We start from the raw sequence: 17,147 nt of genomic DNA on the forward strand, positions 1-17,147 counted from the left end.
AAAAATAGCAATAATTAAAGTAAATAATAAAAATATAGTCAAATATATTACACATTATATATTTTATTGTATCACTTTATGTACATAAACTTTTTACACATTTGTCTCACATTATATAGTTTACTTTCAAATGAGAAGATGATTACTATTTCCTGAATCAATAAATACTAATGAGGATAATTTATCTATTGCCCTTTTTATTATTTTTGTGTTAGAGATGACAGCTCAAGTTCTATTCTATACTCAAGACAAAAATATTTGAGATGGTTGAGATTATTTGGTACTTTAGTACTCATTCTAAAAGGCATATTTAAAAATTAAAGGGCACTGATATGCAGATCTGGAATAAAAATAGACCTCTCATTGTTAGTATGGAAAGGTTCTATAATTGAGTTTTAATTAAGCTATTTTAAATGGATATTTCAAAGCCCGAGTGGGTGTTTTAATCATGCACTAATACATGCAGTTGATGATGTCTTTTCTCCTATTGGATTGTGAGTGAATTTAAACTTTGATCAGACTTTTATCTGTCATTTCTTTACACCATTTTGTCTTGTCTTCTATCTCCAGCACAAGCATTGTGATGGCCTTTCTGGAAAGCCCAGTGAGTGAGAAATCCATAAAGCCAAACTGTGGGGTCTCAAATCAAATCATCCCCCGTTATGACTCGGCTCACACTGGTGTACATTTTCTAGGACACTAAACATTATTTATGGTTCAGAAAACAGAAGATGGCCATATGACATCTAAAGCAAAAGAGATGTCTAAGAACTCAGATCCTTGTGTTTAACATATGAGCTACAGAAAACACATCAGCAGAGAAAAATGAACTAGAGAATTCCAAGCATTCTGCTCTTCAACCGAACTATAGTCCCTAAATGAGCTCATCCTTCATTTTTTACTGAGTATCTTATAGATCCATGGTTGTATGCACTCCAGATGTCTGAGGATGAGATCTGGATGAACAAAGGAGATTCCCCAAGGATGCCGTAAGCCCTGATTTCATAATAGTGTCCTTTTCTAGGAACATTTGCATAGTTAGTCTATAAACTGGACCTCTGCCTCTAAACTATGTTTAAGATATATGTGGTAGACTTAAGTTTCTCATGACTGCGTCTTGGCAACCTGAAGTTGCTGTAGCAAATCTCCACCTCACTTGCTTATTTTACCCAAGGCTTCTTGTATTGTTCCTACTTCCACTATACAAATCAGCCATCTTGCACAACTAGCCCTCTCCTATGGCTGGACCATAGCATCACTTACTTTATATTCACTATGTCCAAAGTTCTGGTGCATTCAAGGAAAACCAAAACACCTATGAGTTGGATACATATCAATATTGCCATTCACTGGTGATTTAAAATATAAAATTTAAAAATACTGAAGTAGAGGGGGAAGAGAACATAGTTGTAGTCTTCTTCATGTCACTGGTCATATTAATTTCTTCAGGGTAGCACAATTATGTGGTCATACCTAGACAATACATTGGCAATCTGATAAAAATATACTATTGGTAGGAGTCCATTAGCTATACATCTTCAAAACATAGGAAGAATGTGTGTGGTATCATAAGTCTAAGCTTCAGCCCCCAGCATGTTTTTCCAACAGAAAAATATATAGTGTTACTTGGTATGACAAGGTTGTTAAGGGAAATAACCCAACGTCATTCTACCCAAGGCCTAATTATGTTTTTATTTGGTGTGTGTGACACTGGTAAAATTTCTAATGCTTTCCCAAGTCTCAGTTTCATGGATATTATACAACATTCCTGATTTATTGACAAAAGGCAGTAAGTGTTTTATGAGGTATGGTTTTGGAAAGCACCCAGGAAATCCTACCTTTTAGCATTATTGATTATAGAGTCAAATGGTTCTTATCATAAGTGCTGGCATAAGTCACTACCAGGAAGTAACTTTGATACAGTTAATTTCAAGGAAAATGCATGCTGTGAAGATAAGCTTAGTCATGTTATCTTTAGGATAGGTAAGTCTGAAAAACATATTCTGTATATACATGTCACAAATGGAAGAGTAAGACTAGGAATAGAACACATCTGTACAGTGCTATTCAGTAATTTTTTATTGTCTGGATATTTCAAGTATTCTTTTTCATGCTGCTTCTTCACTAATTCTACAAAGGACCTCTGTACGCTTGATCTTTTGAGCTTTAACTTCAAACTTCCAACATGTGCCGACTCTGTAATGCCTACAAACCATTCATTAACCTATCAGTGTTGTCTTACTTGCTTCTTCTTATGTCTTCTTTGGCTTGTGAAAGGGAGCATCTCCATTTACTCCAAACAAATGTTTCATCATGCTTATGAAAATTACCTGCACAATCTGTATTAACTCAAGACCATATTTTAGGTTTGCAAGGTGGGTCAGTAGAAAAAAGTGCTTGCTACTGAGGCCTGACAACCTGAGGTCTACACAGGATTCCATAGTAGGAGTGAACTGACCTTCCTGGCTTGTCCTGTGACCTCCGCATACATGTCATGGCACATATATGTCCATATAGGCACACTCCACACACACACACACACACACACACACACACACACACACACACACACACAGAAAGAGAGAGAGAGAGAGAGAGAGAGAGAGACTCACACACACTCATACCAGTAAAAATGAGACCAGATTTAGCTCAGCCATTGAAAATGTGTTTAATACCAGCACAGAGACCAGAGTAGACAAAAATATAAATGGCAGATTTAGAAATCAGAAACAAATTACTCACCATAAGTAGCCACTCAAAACCAAATTAAATTCCTAAATTATTTGTCAGAGATTTAAGCTGGATATGTCTGATGTCAGAAAGTGTCTTAAAGAATCTATGTGTATCATGTTTTTAAAGTTTGGCAGCAGTTTTACATCCTCTCATGATACGTGCTCAACATTACACACATGCACAGCCATCTCTTCATGTCCTTGTCAAGGATACACATCATCTCCCTTTTGTCCCTAATTTGTCTATCCGTTTGACTCTAAATTACATCTGCTAAGAATCAATTTACTCACACAATACCATACATACCCAAACTTTAATTTTCGTTACTCACCTTAACCATGCCAGAATAATTTCCTTCTACAAACAAATACATAAGTGCTAGGGAAGTAGGTCCATTGGTAAAGTGTTTGCCTCACTAATATGGGAGAAAGATCTGAAGTTCAATCTCCAGAAACCATGTGAAAGAATGACATCCAAGATTTTTGTCTGATCTTTACATACAAGTATATACACACAAGCACAAAAAATGTATACTACTATTACAAATGTATATAACTGCAAAATGGATATAATGTATATAGTATAATTGCATATTTGTGATAATGTCCTCAGGCTTAAATACACTAGGCTGAGTGTTTTAAACAATTTATCATATATATATATATATATATATATATATATATATATATATATATATATATATGGAGGTAGGAATCTCCAGACATATGTTCAGTGGTAAAATTAGCAGGAGTCCTCTTCTTGGTTTACCAATGATGCTCTTTGCTATAACATTATATGTTCTGTTCTTTGCATATGCATATGGAAACAATAGAACACAACTATCTTTTCCTCACTTCTAAGACCAAGGACCTTGTAAGATTAAGAATGAGTTATAGCTTCACTTACTCTTAATAACTTAATAACTAAAGACCCCATTTTCAATCCCATCATATTGGAAACTAGAGCTTTAACATAGAGATTTCAGAAATATGTAACACCATAACATATGACAATATCACTATTTATTGATTATATGCTATTTTAGTATATGTAAAATATATTAATTTATGATTATCAATCATTAGGTCTTTCTCCTTACTTTTAATGTCCCCATCAGACATCATCTCTTTTGCTTCTAAACATATCTCTATAAGCATATGAACATTTTTTAAATTATGTTTTTCTTCTGGCTGGTTTGTTTCCCATCTATTATCTATTCCCTCAGCAGCTGTTCTATGACCCCAAGATGTTTGACTGCCACCATTTCTTACTTGTGTGTGCCTGTTCTATTTTGTGAGGTGAATGTGATGTACTATTGCTGTTCAGGCTTCTCCACCATCTAAATTTCACACTAATATTCCTAAACCTGGTTTCTTTTTTCACTCCTTTGAGAGATAGAAGCTGTGCTGTGGTGTTAGTGTTTTTCATGTCTATTCATGTGCAATTTCACTGCACTCTGAAACAGACCTTCACATGCTTCAGAATGATGTCAATTCACCAGGGGAGAAGAGAACCTTGGTTTCCTTCAAGTATGATCATATTTCCCCTCTCTCCCAGTTTTTGTTTCTTTGATTGTTTATTTGTTTTGTATTTTACCAGTGTTTCAATACTGCTATTTTTTATTGACATGAGATTTCTGGTCATGTGTTCTTAACACCTCATATCACACCAGTTAACACCCCCATATCATACCTGTTAACACCCCCACATCATGCCAGTTAACACCCCCACATCATGCCAGTTAACACCCCCACATCATGCCAGTTAACATCCACATGTCCACTACCATCTTATCACTATGGCTACTTACTCTTCCCCTGCCCCCAATGTGTTTTTGGCTTTATTTCCCCATTTTTCACCATGTAGTGACCTAATTCCACAAAAATGCTATCATCCTTCTTATAGAGCCCAAGACCAGTTATTAATGTCTATTTGGAAAATCTCCCTGACCCCAATGCAGCTTTTTAGCAAAGCTGAGTATGTTATACTAATTGTAGGCCACAAAGTTTAGTCTCTGAAAGATTTTTCAATAAAAGTTACTGTAAACTTTTCTATAGTAAAACAGAGCATCATTATAATACCAGACTCTTAAAATTTCTGGTTAAATTATGGTGTAGATCAAAGATGTTATGGAAGCTTAAACCAAACAGCAAGTTTAGCAGGTTCTGCAGTGTGTGAGAACCTTAATCAACAGCATTGAAAAGAGTAAGAAACTGCTGACTAATTTTCAGAATATTGTGTTTATTTAAAATATTTTGATAAGCTTAGTCTGACATTGTCTTCTAAAGGAGCACACAGCCATAGTTGAAGTGACTCAAGAGAGAGGGTCTTGAACTGTGACACAACAGGGAATTTTCTTTTGAATTTAGGAATAAGACTGAGTGGGATCAGTCGTTCTCTTGACTTACAAGATGCCTGGGTTTCTAAACATAAGACCTACAGCATCCTTTTCTGCCATAGGAGACAGAGGCTTAAGAGAAACTAGCTTAGGTGATAATACTAGGTGCCAACAGAATGAGAATATGTGTGACCAAGAAGAGGAGGGGGAATGAAGGAAAGTTTACTTCCAAGGGATCCCTAACTGTTCTTTCTAAAAAAAAAAAAAAAAATTAATAGCCAACTGTCATTGCTTCACTTACATTCCATGGGCTCGTACTGTGTAAGAGCACAGTAATGGCAAGAATGAGGGAAGAAGACCGGGGAGAGAACAAAATGAAGCTTAGACAAGCAGAGGACTCTGAAGATTATATGAGCAACCACAAAGCCTAAAAGTAGTTGGGCTACGATTCTTGTCTAGGATAGCAAGAAGCAACATGGGCCTTCTAGCCCTGTGGTATTAGACACCTGCCTTCTAGAACACTGAGATGATGAATTGGTGTTCTTTTAAACTACCTACTTTGTAGTGATTTGTTATAACAGCCCCAGGAAGCAAAAATGCTTCCTAAGTCTTATTGCCTGTTCTTGCTTGAACTAGCATAAACAATGTTTGGTTTTCCTAATAAATAAGATGCATTTCACTGAGAGATTATTTATGAATAATAGGGTTATTTTACTGGAACAACTTAATACTCATTATATTTAATTTAAGAAAATTAAATATATTGTTCTAATAAATGTGAAAATATTTAATAAAGTACAATCTTAATAAGTAGATAATACACAGTTGTGCAATAATCTCCAACTGGTGTGTGTATGGTTGTTTGCCATACGCTTTACCATTCAATATGAATAGTTGCCTACCATCTCCAAAAGGAAAGATTCTTAAAAGGACTTAATATTTTGAAGCTTTATTTTTTTTAAAAAAAATCTGTATTAGGTAGATTTCTATCACTGTAAAAAGCATCTCAGAAAACTAGAAGCATATCAAGTTTGTTTTACTTCGCGATTTCAGAAAGCACAGCCCATGGTCAATGTCTCCATTGTTTTGAGTCTGTCATAAGGAGAAGCATTCAGTGGGAAAAATAAAATCTGTCCAGCTGACTACAATTGAACAGCAGGAATGAGAGATGGGAAGGAAGAGATAGAGATGCAGAGACAGAGACACAGTAGGGTTCAACCTCTTCCCAGCAAGTTCCTCCTCTTAGAGATTATATCACCTCTGAATACTGCCTACTGCCACAGACTGGCAATCAAACCCTTAATATATTAATCTTTTTGGAAACATTTAAAATTTAAACCATTAGATTCATCCACAATTACGAAAATTACCTTTTCTTAAGTTACAGGAACAAATGAAGCAGGAATCTATAGAACGCTAAATGTAAAAGCCACAAGACACCAAATGCCTTCTTGCAAGAGAGATGGTATAAGCTGGAATCACCACACATTCTCTTACTAACCAGCAGTCTACTGGTATGTTGACATACACAAAGAGAATTTTGCCTTCCCATGAAGGAACATAGTATAGGCCTAGAAACAAACTAAACATGGGAGTAGGAAATCTTTAGATCCAACTCTCTGTGTTCACAAACAAAAACAAAGGCTCAGAAAGGGGATGTGAATCCCTACCGCTTATCAGTAGTTAAGAAATGACTAGCATGCATAAGTTCAGGAATAAGAAGTGCTGCTTGGTTACTTTGGAACCCACAATAATTCAGAAGAGAAAGGAGGTTGAAGAAATCCAAACAGCAGCAAAAACAAAAACACAAGACTAACATGTATTTTTGTGGTGAATGAAGGAAATTCTGAATTCTGCCCTCAGCTATATCTCCCCAATCCCAAAGTGGATAAGAAACAGAAGTTCATATTTCTTTTGAAGGGTGCATTGTCTGTTCAATAAGGTCAGAATAATAGGAAAATCAGCCCCAACCCTGCCCTTATCTGTATTTTTTACCTAAGCTTCTATATCTACGCAATGCCATAAAGTAAATTAATTCAAACAAAAATAGTATGGGACTTATATAAAGTTCAAGTCATTTCTTGAACATATGCATTTGGTCAGCTGGGTCACCGATTCCATTTTCAGAATGCTGATAACGAAATTCATATATTTTAGCATTTAAGAAAATAATAAGAGAAACCTTGTCTTTATTTTTCTTCTCCATGGCATTTCTAACGGGTGTAGGCATTTGGCTCTAATTTTGTTTTCACTTCACTGCTTTGACAACTGAGCTGGATAGCTTGGCATTAACGAGAAAGCACTGTGAGTGGTTGAAATATAGTTTTTCCCTTTGTTTAGGAAAGCTTACAAACTCTGGTTCCTTACTACCCAGCTATCCCTTTTGGTTGCATTGACAGGAAAGGTCACACAGTGTTGTGAAATGAGGTAAATTTAAAAGGAAAAGGTATATAATTATCTGCTCTCATAGTCCAGTGGTGTAGAGACAGACAGGCAGGATAGCTCTAAAGAATTTTTCCTACTTTCCCTCACTAGCCCAGAAAAGGCAGTGAGCTGACACTCCTGGTTTAATATTCTTGCTATGAAAAGTAAAAACCGTCTCTCTTCCTAAGCATGGACTTTGTGTTTTCTGTACTTTTGGTAACAGATGACTTCTAATAACCTCTCCAATCTGGAGTGAATGTTCACATTATCCAAGAATGTGTTCCTCCACGACAGAAAATGATTTTTATCAGCTTTCTGACTACTGCTATGTCTGGAATGTGTTCCTCCAAATCACATCTTGGAACTTCATCACCAAGTGAATAGTGTCAAGAGGTAGACCATTTGGAGGACATGAAGCCAGGAGATCATCACTCCATGCATGGGACTGATGCCTACATTAAAGAAGCCAAGATGTTTTGGAAATAGCACTGTCTGTGGTATTTTCTTATAGCAGTAGACTAAGACAGATGACGCCTGCTCAGGCCACTAAGTCAGAGAGTCAGTTGGAACAAATCACTGCCTACCTCCAGTCTCTTTGCAAACAATTTTTAGGTGAGATTTTTTTTTTTTAGGTTACAAGGCAAGCAAATGCTCCATCCTACCTCCTGTGGCTGTGTCTAGGCTTGTTGGCATTTCTCACAGAGAAACAGCCACCTAGACTGAAATCCTTGACTTCTTGCAATAAAGTATTGAATGTTGGCAAAATCTTGACTTCTATATGGGAAAAGAAAAAGGACCTTGCGGAATTTGAAGTCCAAGAAGAATCTTTTATATGGTTGTGTTTATATCCATTTGAAAACAGCACATTAACTTTTTGTTTTTAAGGGAAATGAAGAAGAAATGGATCTGAGAGGGGGGAGGTGTGGAGAGGACTGGAAAGAGTGGAGGGAGAGGAAACGTCAGTTGTAATGTAATGTATAAGAGAAGAATAAGAGAAAAAAAAACAGAAGATAGAGCATCATATATCTCCCAGAAGCATCTTTATATGCTGAACCCATAAACTGTGAATGAGTTATAATTGTGTTGGAAAAAGATGCTGAACATGTCAAATATCTTTCCCTTAAAATAAGCAGGCATCAAAGTGAATTAAAGTTGACATAACCTTTCTTTTTGCTACAAGACCTCATCAGAGCTGTGGAGGCTATGGCTGCAGGTGCCACTCAAATGGGCACAAACAAATGATGTGAATGGTTCTCCCTGCTGATCAGTGCAAGGGCCACACCAAGACCTTGAGGGTAAGTTGCTGAAGGGGCCACATGGGAGACACATACCCTTTTAACTTAAACTTCTCAAATGCTACAAAGCATCCCAAACATCCTCAGAGTCAGAAAATACACCGATAAATACTGGTATCAGGGACCTTGAGACTGATTATTATTTATCTCCATCTGCTCAGGATATTCTGCTTTAATTGTACTTACTCAACATTTTAGAACACCTTGACCTTATAGCATAAGAATATATTTATCCCTGTTATTTTTCTCACTTCTTCATCATTCTGTGATGCCTATCTAGCTGAATGAATTTGGAGGGTTCTATTAAAATGTAAAACTGGCTTCAGAAATGTCAAACAATATTATGGAAATGGTGAAATGAGAGAGAGAGAGAGAGAGAGAGAGAGAGGTCACCTGTGGCCAACTCTATATCTCCCTTTCTATGTGTCAAATGTTAGGTCTCTCTCTCTCTCTCTCTCTCTCTCTCTCACACACACACACACACACACACACACACACACACACATATATATATATAGAGAGAGAGAGAGAGAAAGAGAGAGAGTACTTTTATAGTGATATGGAAATGACACTATTTAAAATGTACATCTAATCCTCCCATACTGAAACATATCAATTTGAGACTGAGGTAAAACAGGCAATCAACTGAGCTGTCAGATTGCTGAATTCAGTCTGTATTTAGTATCATCTCAATTTCAAACTAAGGAAGGGTTACATGTTGTATATAGTGATGATATTCAGTATCATCCAATATAAATTCAATCTGATGGTATATCTTTAAACCAAGAGAGAAATGAAAAGGAAGCCAAAACTGAATTATAGAAACAATGTAAAAAGATACTGTTTTCATCAAACAGGGAACATGAGCAGGCATAGGTTACATTTCAAATATAGCTTGAGAAAATAATGAAAAAAAAACCTTTTGGTGCTAAATAAAAGTGGAGCCTTTGGTTTTGCAACTAATATTAAGGTAATAGGAAAATTTATCAGCACTACGGCATTTGTTTCTTACTGTGGAAATAGGAAACTTAGTATAGGCAATTTCCAAATTCTGTGTTTAAATTTATATGAAGCCACATGAATTCAGATTGAAAAATATCAGAGAGGGGTCAAAAACATGTATGTGGAAACTTTACCAATTACTTAAATAGCATTTCTTTTCCAAGGTTACCTATGGTTACACATGATAGGATACTTCTAATCTCCAGATTCATTTTCATATGAGTCTCATCTTCTCTTCTATGTCACCAGAATTCCATAAGAGTTGAGCTATTAAACATCTACTCAGTGGGGAAATTAAGGCATAGAAAAGTTTAGCTCAAAAGTACATGGTCTGATTTGTATCCAGCTTTCTAAGTAAAATATGATGTTGAGTCTTTCAAGTAAAGCCACTTGTACAAAGTATAAGAAGTAAAACTGACTTTAAAGTATACATTTAACATATTCTAGTCCCTCAAAATAAGCTTCAACAAATCTGGAAAATAGAAAGTTGGAAAAAAAAAAAAGAGTCGGGGCTGAGCTGGAAAGACTGAAAATATTACATTGTAAAAATTTCTCCTCTTAGAAAAGTCCAAATAACCAGACACCCAACCTCTAGAGTTTCCAGAGACCAAACCACCAACCAAAGATTACACACAAAGAGACCCATGGTTCCAGCTACATACATATGTAGCAAAGGATGCCCTTGCCAGGCATCAATGGGAGGGGAGGCCCCTGATCCTGTGGAGACTTGATGATCCAGTGTACGGGGATTGGGTGAGGGAGCACCCTCATAGAGGCAAAGAGAAGGGGGATGGAATGGGGGATTTGTAGAGGGGAGACTGGGAATGGGGAAAACATTTGAAATGTAAATAAATAAAATAACCAATAAGAAAGAAAGAAAGAAAGAAAGAAAGAAAGAAAGAAAGAAAGAAAGAAAGAAAGAAAGAGGAAAAGGAAAAGGAAAGGCAAGAAAAGCAGAGAGAGAGAGAGAGAGAGAGAGAGAGAGAGAGAGAGAGAGAGAGAGAGAGAGAGAATACAAATTAAGAGGGACTGTCATCGATGGTTATTATATGAGTTTAGTCTGGTTTAGGTAATTACCTTGAAACATGTCTGTCTGCCAATTGTAAATTACTCCTGTAAGAAACAGAATCCAACACAGGGCAAACCATAATGTGCATGCAAAAACGACCCAAGTAATTCTTCAGGTAACTCAGAGCTGAGGTCCTGTACAGAAACAACTTTACTTGACGTATGGCTGCAGGGCTTTGTATTAGAGCTGCACAAGATACTGACACCTATAACAGTGACTGTATGGCTACTTTCTGTCAAAGGTAATTTCCATATAAAACGACTCTACTATAAAATGGCAGCACCCCTACATCATGTCCAGTACACAGTATATCTCTTGGTTATGTGTAATTCCTTATCACTTAGCCATCCAAGACTCTAAAAGGTGTGTGTGTGTGTGTGTGTGTGTGTGTGTGTGTGTGTGTGTGTGTGTGTCTTTAACTGAGATGTCCAATTTCTGAATTAAGATTGTGTTTTCTGTTTTGTACCAATTTTTTTTCGCTTTAAATAGAGTTTTATTTATTTGTTTGCTTATTTATTTGTCTCTTTTTTGATATTTTTTATTTTATTAGTTATTTTATTTATTTACATTTCAAATGTTATCCCCCTTTCCAGTTAAACCCCCTATCTCATCCCCCTTCCTCCCTGATTCTATGAGGGAGCTCCCCCACCCACCCAACCCCTCCTGCCTCAGCACCCAAGCGTTCCCCAAACTGTGTCATGGAGAGCTTCCAGAAGACCAAGGTGCTCCCATCCCATTGATGCCAGATATGGTAATCCTCTGCCACATATTTAGCTGGAGCCGTGGGTCCCTCCATGTGTACTCTTTGGATCTTTGGTTGGTGGTTTAGTCTCTGGGAGCTTTGGGGTGGTCTGTTTAGTTGATAGTGTTGTTCTTCCTGTGGCGTTGCTAACCGGTTCAGCGCCTTCAATCTTTCCCCTAACTCCTCCATTGGAGTCCACAGGCTCAGTCCAATGTTTGGCTGAGTACATCTGCATCTGTCTTGGTCAGACTCTGGCACAGCCTCTCACGGGACAGCTATTCTAGCCTGTTATCAAGCACTTCTTGGCATTAGCAACAGGTTTTGAGTTTGGTGTCTACAGATGTGATGGATCCCTAGGTGGGGCCGTCTCTGGATGGCCTTTCCTTCAGTCCCTGCTCCACTCTTTGTCCCTACATTTCCTTTTGGCAGGAGGATTCTGGATTAATATTTTGAGATAGGTGGATGGACCCATCCCTCAACTGAGGGCCGTGCCTCTCCACTAGATATGATCTCTACAGGTTCTATCCCTTTGTTGGGTATTTCGGCTAATGTCATCCTTGTTGGGTCCTGGGAACCTCTAGGATTCCTGGCATCTGGGATCCCATCCCCCATTGCTACATACCTCCGCTCACTTTGTACTTCTCCCCTGTCTTTTCCCTCACACGATCCTGCCCCTCTTTTTTTGCTCCCCTCTCCCACACTTCCTTCCATATCCCTCTCACCCTCTACCTCCCGTGATTATTTTATTCCCCCTTCTGAGTAGGACTGGAACATCCAAACTTTGGTCTTCCTTCTTCTTGGGTTTCATGTGGTCTGTGAGTTGCATCGTGGGTATTCCGAACATATTTTTTATGGCTTACATCCACCTATCAGACTGGGTTACCTCACACATGATGATATTTTCTAGTTCTATCCATTTGCCTGTGAATTTCATGAAGTCGTTTTTAATAGCTGAGTAGTACTCCATTACGTACCATTTCAATTACTATCTTTGTAAACTATAGAACTAGAAAAGCCTGTAGCTATTCAGACCAAGATATTACATATTCTAACTAGGGTTACTAATTCCCTCAATCTGCAAATGAGATGTTCTTTACGCATTGTTATGGTTTGAATCTGAAATGGTTCTCAGAGGTTCGTGCTGGCTCCCCAGTCTGTAGCACCAATTTGAAGGCCATTGAACCTTTAGGCAGGGAACCCTGAGTAATGGAAGCTGTACACAGAGCTGGATCTTTGGAAACCATACTTGCCCTTAATTCCAGCCTGCTTTCTACTTCCTGGCAGCTACCATGTGAAGTTCCCACACTGTACATTCCCACTGCAAGGACTTTGAATTCTGTAGTATGCCTTACATATTGTGGTGGGTTGGAACTGTGTGCCAAAATAAATCAGGAAGACTTATTTTGCACCTAAATTGCCCACTGGTTAGATTTGTTTTTCCACATTTTATCTTTATAACAAGAAAAGTAAGGAATGCATAGGTTTTCTACAAATTAAGATTTCTACTGTTTGTAAAATACTCAGGATAAATAATGATTCTTTTTACCCCAAAAGTATGTGGATAAAATACATAGACTCCAGTAGATAAGTAGTGGCATATCTTGTACTGTAGAAGCTTGAAGGCATTCACCTCCTAGCTTGTGTCTAATCCCAGAAGCCTCTCTGATCACTTTCTTTATCTTTCTTATCAAAAGCATTCTGTGTGCAAAAAATCCACTTAACATTATTAAAACACCACTATAATCTGTGCATAATATGACACCAAGGTAGGGACCTGATGGAATAAGAGGTTTGTAGGTGCTGATTCTTGTCCTGTTCTTGTCTGCCTGTCTCTTAGACAATGCAACAGACAGCTACAACATGCAGGGTGCCACAGCAATTGCATGATATGATGGTGTTGGGAATATCACGCTGACTAGATTGAGGGATATTTAGAGCATTAGGTAAGTTACTTCAAAGAATTGCCAGTGAGGTTGCTTCAGTAATCAAAGCAGAAAGATATATGTTAAATGTGAGTACCGTCATCACCATCCCTAAAGGGCTAGAGGCTGGACAGAAATAAACATCATCCTAAGGAAATTCACTGTCTGATGCTTGGTGGAGATTAGCCATTCTTCAGTCCAGAATTCAGCCTTCCACCTGCCATCATCCAGGGTGTTTCCTAGCAATGGGCTTTAGGCAGAGTCTGTATCATTAATGTCTTTCTTTTGCTGGGATGCTGGCTTCTTGGCATAAACAGCCATAGACTTTTCTGGTTCTGCACTTTAAAGAAAGCCAGTGTGGGGCTTTTTAACATCTGGGACTGTGAAAGGCATTCTAATAAATGATCTCTTGTACACACTATTTTTTAAATTAATTTATTTTATTTAACTTATTTTCTCATATATTACAGGGTGACTGCATTTTCCCTTCCCTCCTCTCCTCCCAGCCTCTTCATGTCTCCTCCACTCTCCTTATCCACTCTTCATTTCCCTTCAGAAAAGGGCAGGCCTCCCAAGAACTTTAACCAAATATAGCATATCAAGTTGTCTTGTTCACATTCTTTCATTTTGTTTCCCTGGGACCCTTGAATAGTACTTACTGTAGACAAAATGTAATTCACTTAGCCAGGGAATAACACAGAGATTATATGAGGAAAGAGTAAGAGAAATTGAAATAGATTTAAAGTTAGATTATCTAGCAAGACTGGAAGGTTTTGAATGCTGAGCTAATAAATGAGGAAAGTGATGCGCAATGAGCCATGTCAGAAGTGTGCAAAATGGACTGGATTAATAGGAACACCCAAGGGTTTGAAAATACCATGCTGCATCCAAGGGCAGGCTGCCTTTCTTCTCCCGCAACTTGGCAGGTGTGAATAATCAGGTGTGTTATGGTAAGGGCATAGGAAAAATTTGAAACATGAAAATCAAATTTGTATATGTTTTTATCTCCACAGGACATTTTTTGTAATTTTTTTTGAATAAATAAAACTTTTGGTGTGATTTCTAGGAAATAAAAAAAAAGACGAGCAATTGCATCATGTCTAAAACCCACATTGCTCATGAATTTCCCAACAAGGCAATCTTTCCATCAAGCTTTCATGAAAAATAAAACACTCGGTGTAGGTTTGCCTAGACTATCTAAAGGGTTTCCTAATATTTCTAAGACATGCTACCTTTGTTTAACTTCTAGTCTTTCTGACAATTTTACAGCTAGCTGGAAATCTAAACATGTCCTTCCTTTCAAGAAATGTGTTAAGTTGCAAAAACATGATATACAGAGTTTGAACAAGACAAAACAAACCAACCTGAAGGTATTCATGAACTTCAAATCATTTGACATCCACAATCTGTATATATTAAGCAGGAATTTTAGCAATACGTGAAATGTGACATGCTGTCTGCTTGACATCTAGGTAAACAAAGATGGTAACGTTTTTAGGAAAATCTTAATGCATAATCAGATGCTTTGGGTGGGAAGCCTACTGCCAACATTAGACAAGCATCCTATAGATGGATTTTAATTTAAAAACCCGGACCCACATATCTAGTACTACATATCATTTTTTTAGTTGTTCAAGCAGGCACCATCAACAGCTTCCAACAATGGGAAAACCTTAACATAATTCTTTCAGTCATTTCCCCTTTCCACACACTTATAGATTCTATTAACCTAGAGAGAGAGAGAGAGAGAGAGAGAGAGAGAGAGAGAGAGAGAGAGACAGAGACAGAGACAGAGACAGAGACAGAGACAGAGAAAGAGAAACAGACACAGACAGACACAAACACAGACAGAGAGACAGACTCAGAGACACAGAGAAAGGTACACCTGTAGAAATATTTGGACACATAAATATACCACAAGGATATGTATACTCACACACCACAAATATCAGTCAGATCTATAAGGAAGACACTGCCTTTCCCTTTGGTGACTTCTAATAAAGAAGGGGATACTGCCTGCCTTCCCCCTTGCTTTCCTTTGTAGACATCCTACCTCCTACTCACTGGTTCACTGTACCAGTCATACACCAAATTTGTAGTCTTGGAATCTTGAAGTTTTATTTTTTCCTCATATGGCTGAACTATTTCAGCCTTTGTATTTCTGCTCAAACCTACCATAATTGAGGGATCCTAATGCCATTCATATATAGATTTTCTCCATTTCAAAAGTAGCATGCAAAATGTAAGAACCCCCTTTGCTTTCTTTACAAATAGAACAAATCCACACTCTGAATTTTATGTTGCTTATATAAATATTTGTTTGTCTTCACCGATAAGAATATAACTTGAGGGTCAGGATCTGTTCAGGTAATTCTCCTATGCCCAAGACAGAGTAGATAATCCCAAAATACCCTTCAGTGATAGAAACCATGGGTGAATGAACTACTAAATCTCACTTGAAAATGCGAGCAGTGCTAAAATGAAAAATTCTATTCTAGTTCGTTTCAGAGAGCCAAGTTCAATAATAGAACTATCTAATAGCCACTGTCTCAGAACTAAATTCTCAGAATAAAAAAAATGTATATGGAATAAAATAACTCCTTGGAAAAAGGAAGCCTATTTGTAGCCAAAGAAGAAAAAAAAATATGTGGGATAAAGTATTTCCATAGAAAAGAGAAGACCACTTTTACCCAATTCACTGCCTCCACTGAAGGCAATTCAAATATTTCAAATAGGGTGGGTATGGCTATCTCAGGCATCACATTTGGCAAAGCTGGAAGCAGATGGTCTTCAGATATGGCTTCAACTACATTTGAGTGTGAGCTGGGTCATTTAGTTCTTTTCCCTTTCAAGTGTGTTACGATTTACAAGTTTAACAAAATTAGTTCTTTATTGCTAAAACTTAGCTCTAATTTTATAATCCTCACATTTAATAAGGTGTGAATTAATAGTACTTTAAAGTGATGTCATACGTTGGAAATTTATGAAATGGTCCCTTTTTATTAAGATTTGCTACAAAATCACTATTGTAATTAAATCTTGAGACATCTCTAAACTTGGCATTTTAGCAGAGAACTAACTAGGAGGGCACAGTTCAAACATTAAAATAAATGTACAAACTTTGGTGGTGCCTTTCATAATTTTGTAATTAAACTACATTTCTTCTGACCTCTAATGAAATCCAGTTCTCTAGGGTGTAAACGTCACTGCCAAACTCCAGTACTAATTCATATTTAAAACGGTCTTCTTTGCTTGCTGGAGCAGAGCTATGTGTCCACACAAAAAGACCTCTTCACAGCACTGTTGACAGATAGGGTCAGAATGCTTGACTAAACCTGGGTCAACTGCACGTAATTCATGCTATTCTGGGCTTAATCCTCTGAGATCCTATGTGATTCTCTATCTACTGTTAAGAGACGGAATCACCCAGTGAATGTTTCTTGGGTTTTTTTTTTTTTTTTTTTTTTTTTTTCTTTTTTTACAATTCAAATGTTATCTATTTTCCTAGTTTACCATCCTTTCAGACTCATCCTATTCCATCCTCCCTCCCCCTACTTCTTTTTTTTTTTAATATTTTTTATTATGTATTTTCCTCAATTATATTTCCAATGCTATCCCAAAA

Source organism: Mus caroli, chromosome 8 (genome assembly GCF_900094665.2).
Source record: "Mus caroli chromosome 8, CAROLI_EIJ_v1.1, whole genome shotgun sequence".
NCBI lineage: Eukaryota > Metazoa > Chordata > Mammalia > Rodentia > Muridae > Mus > Mus caroli.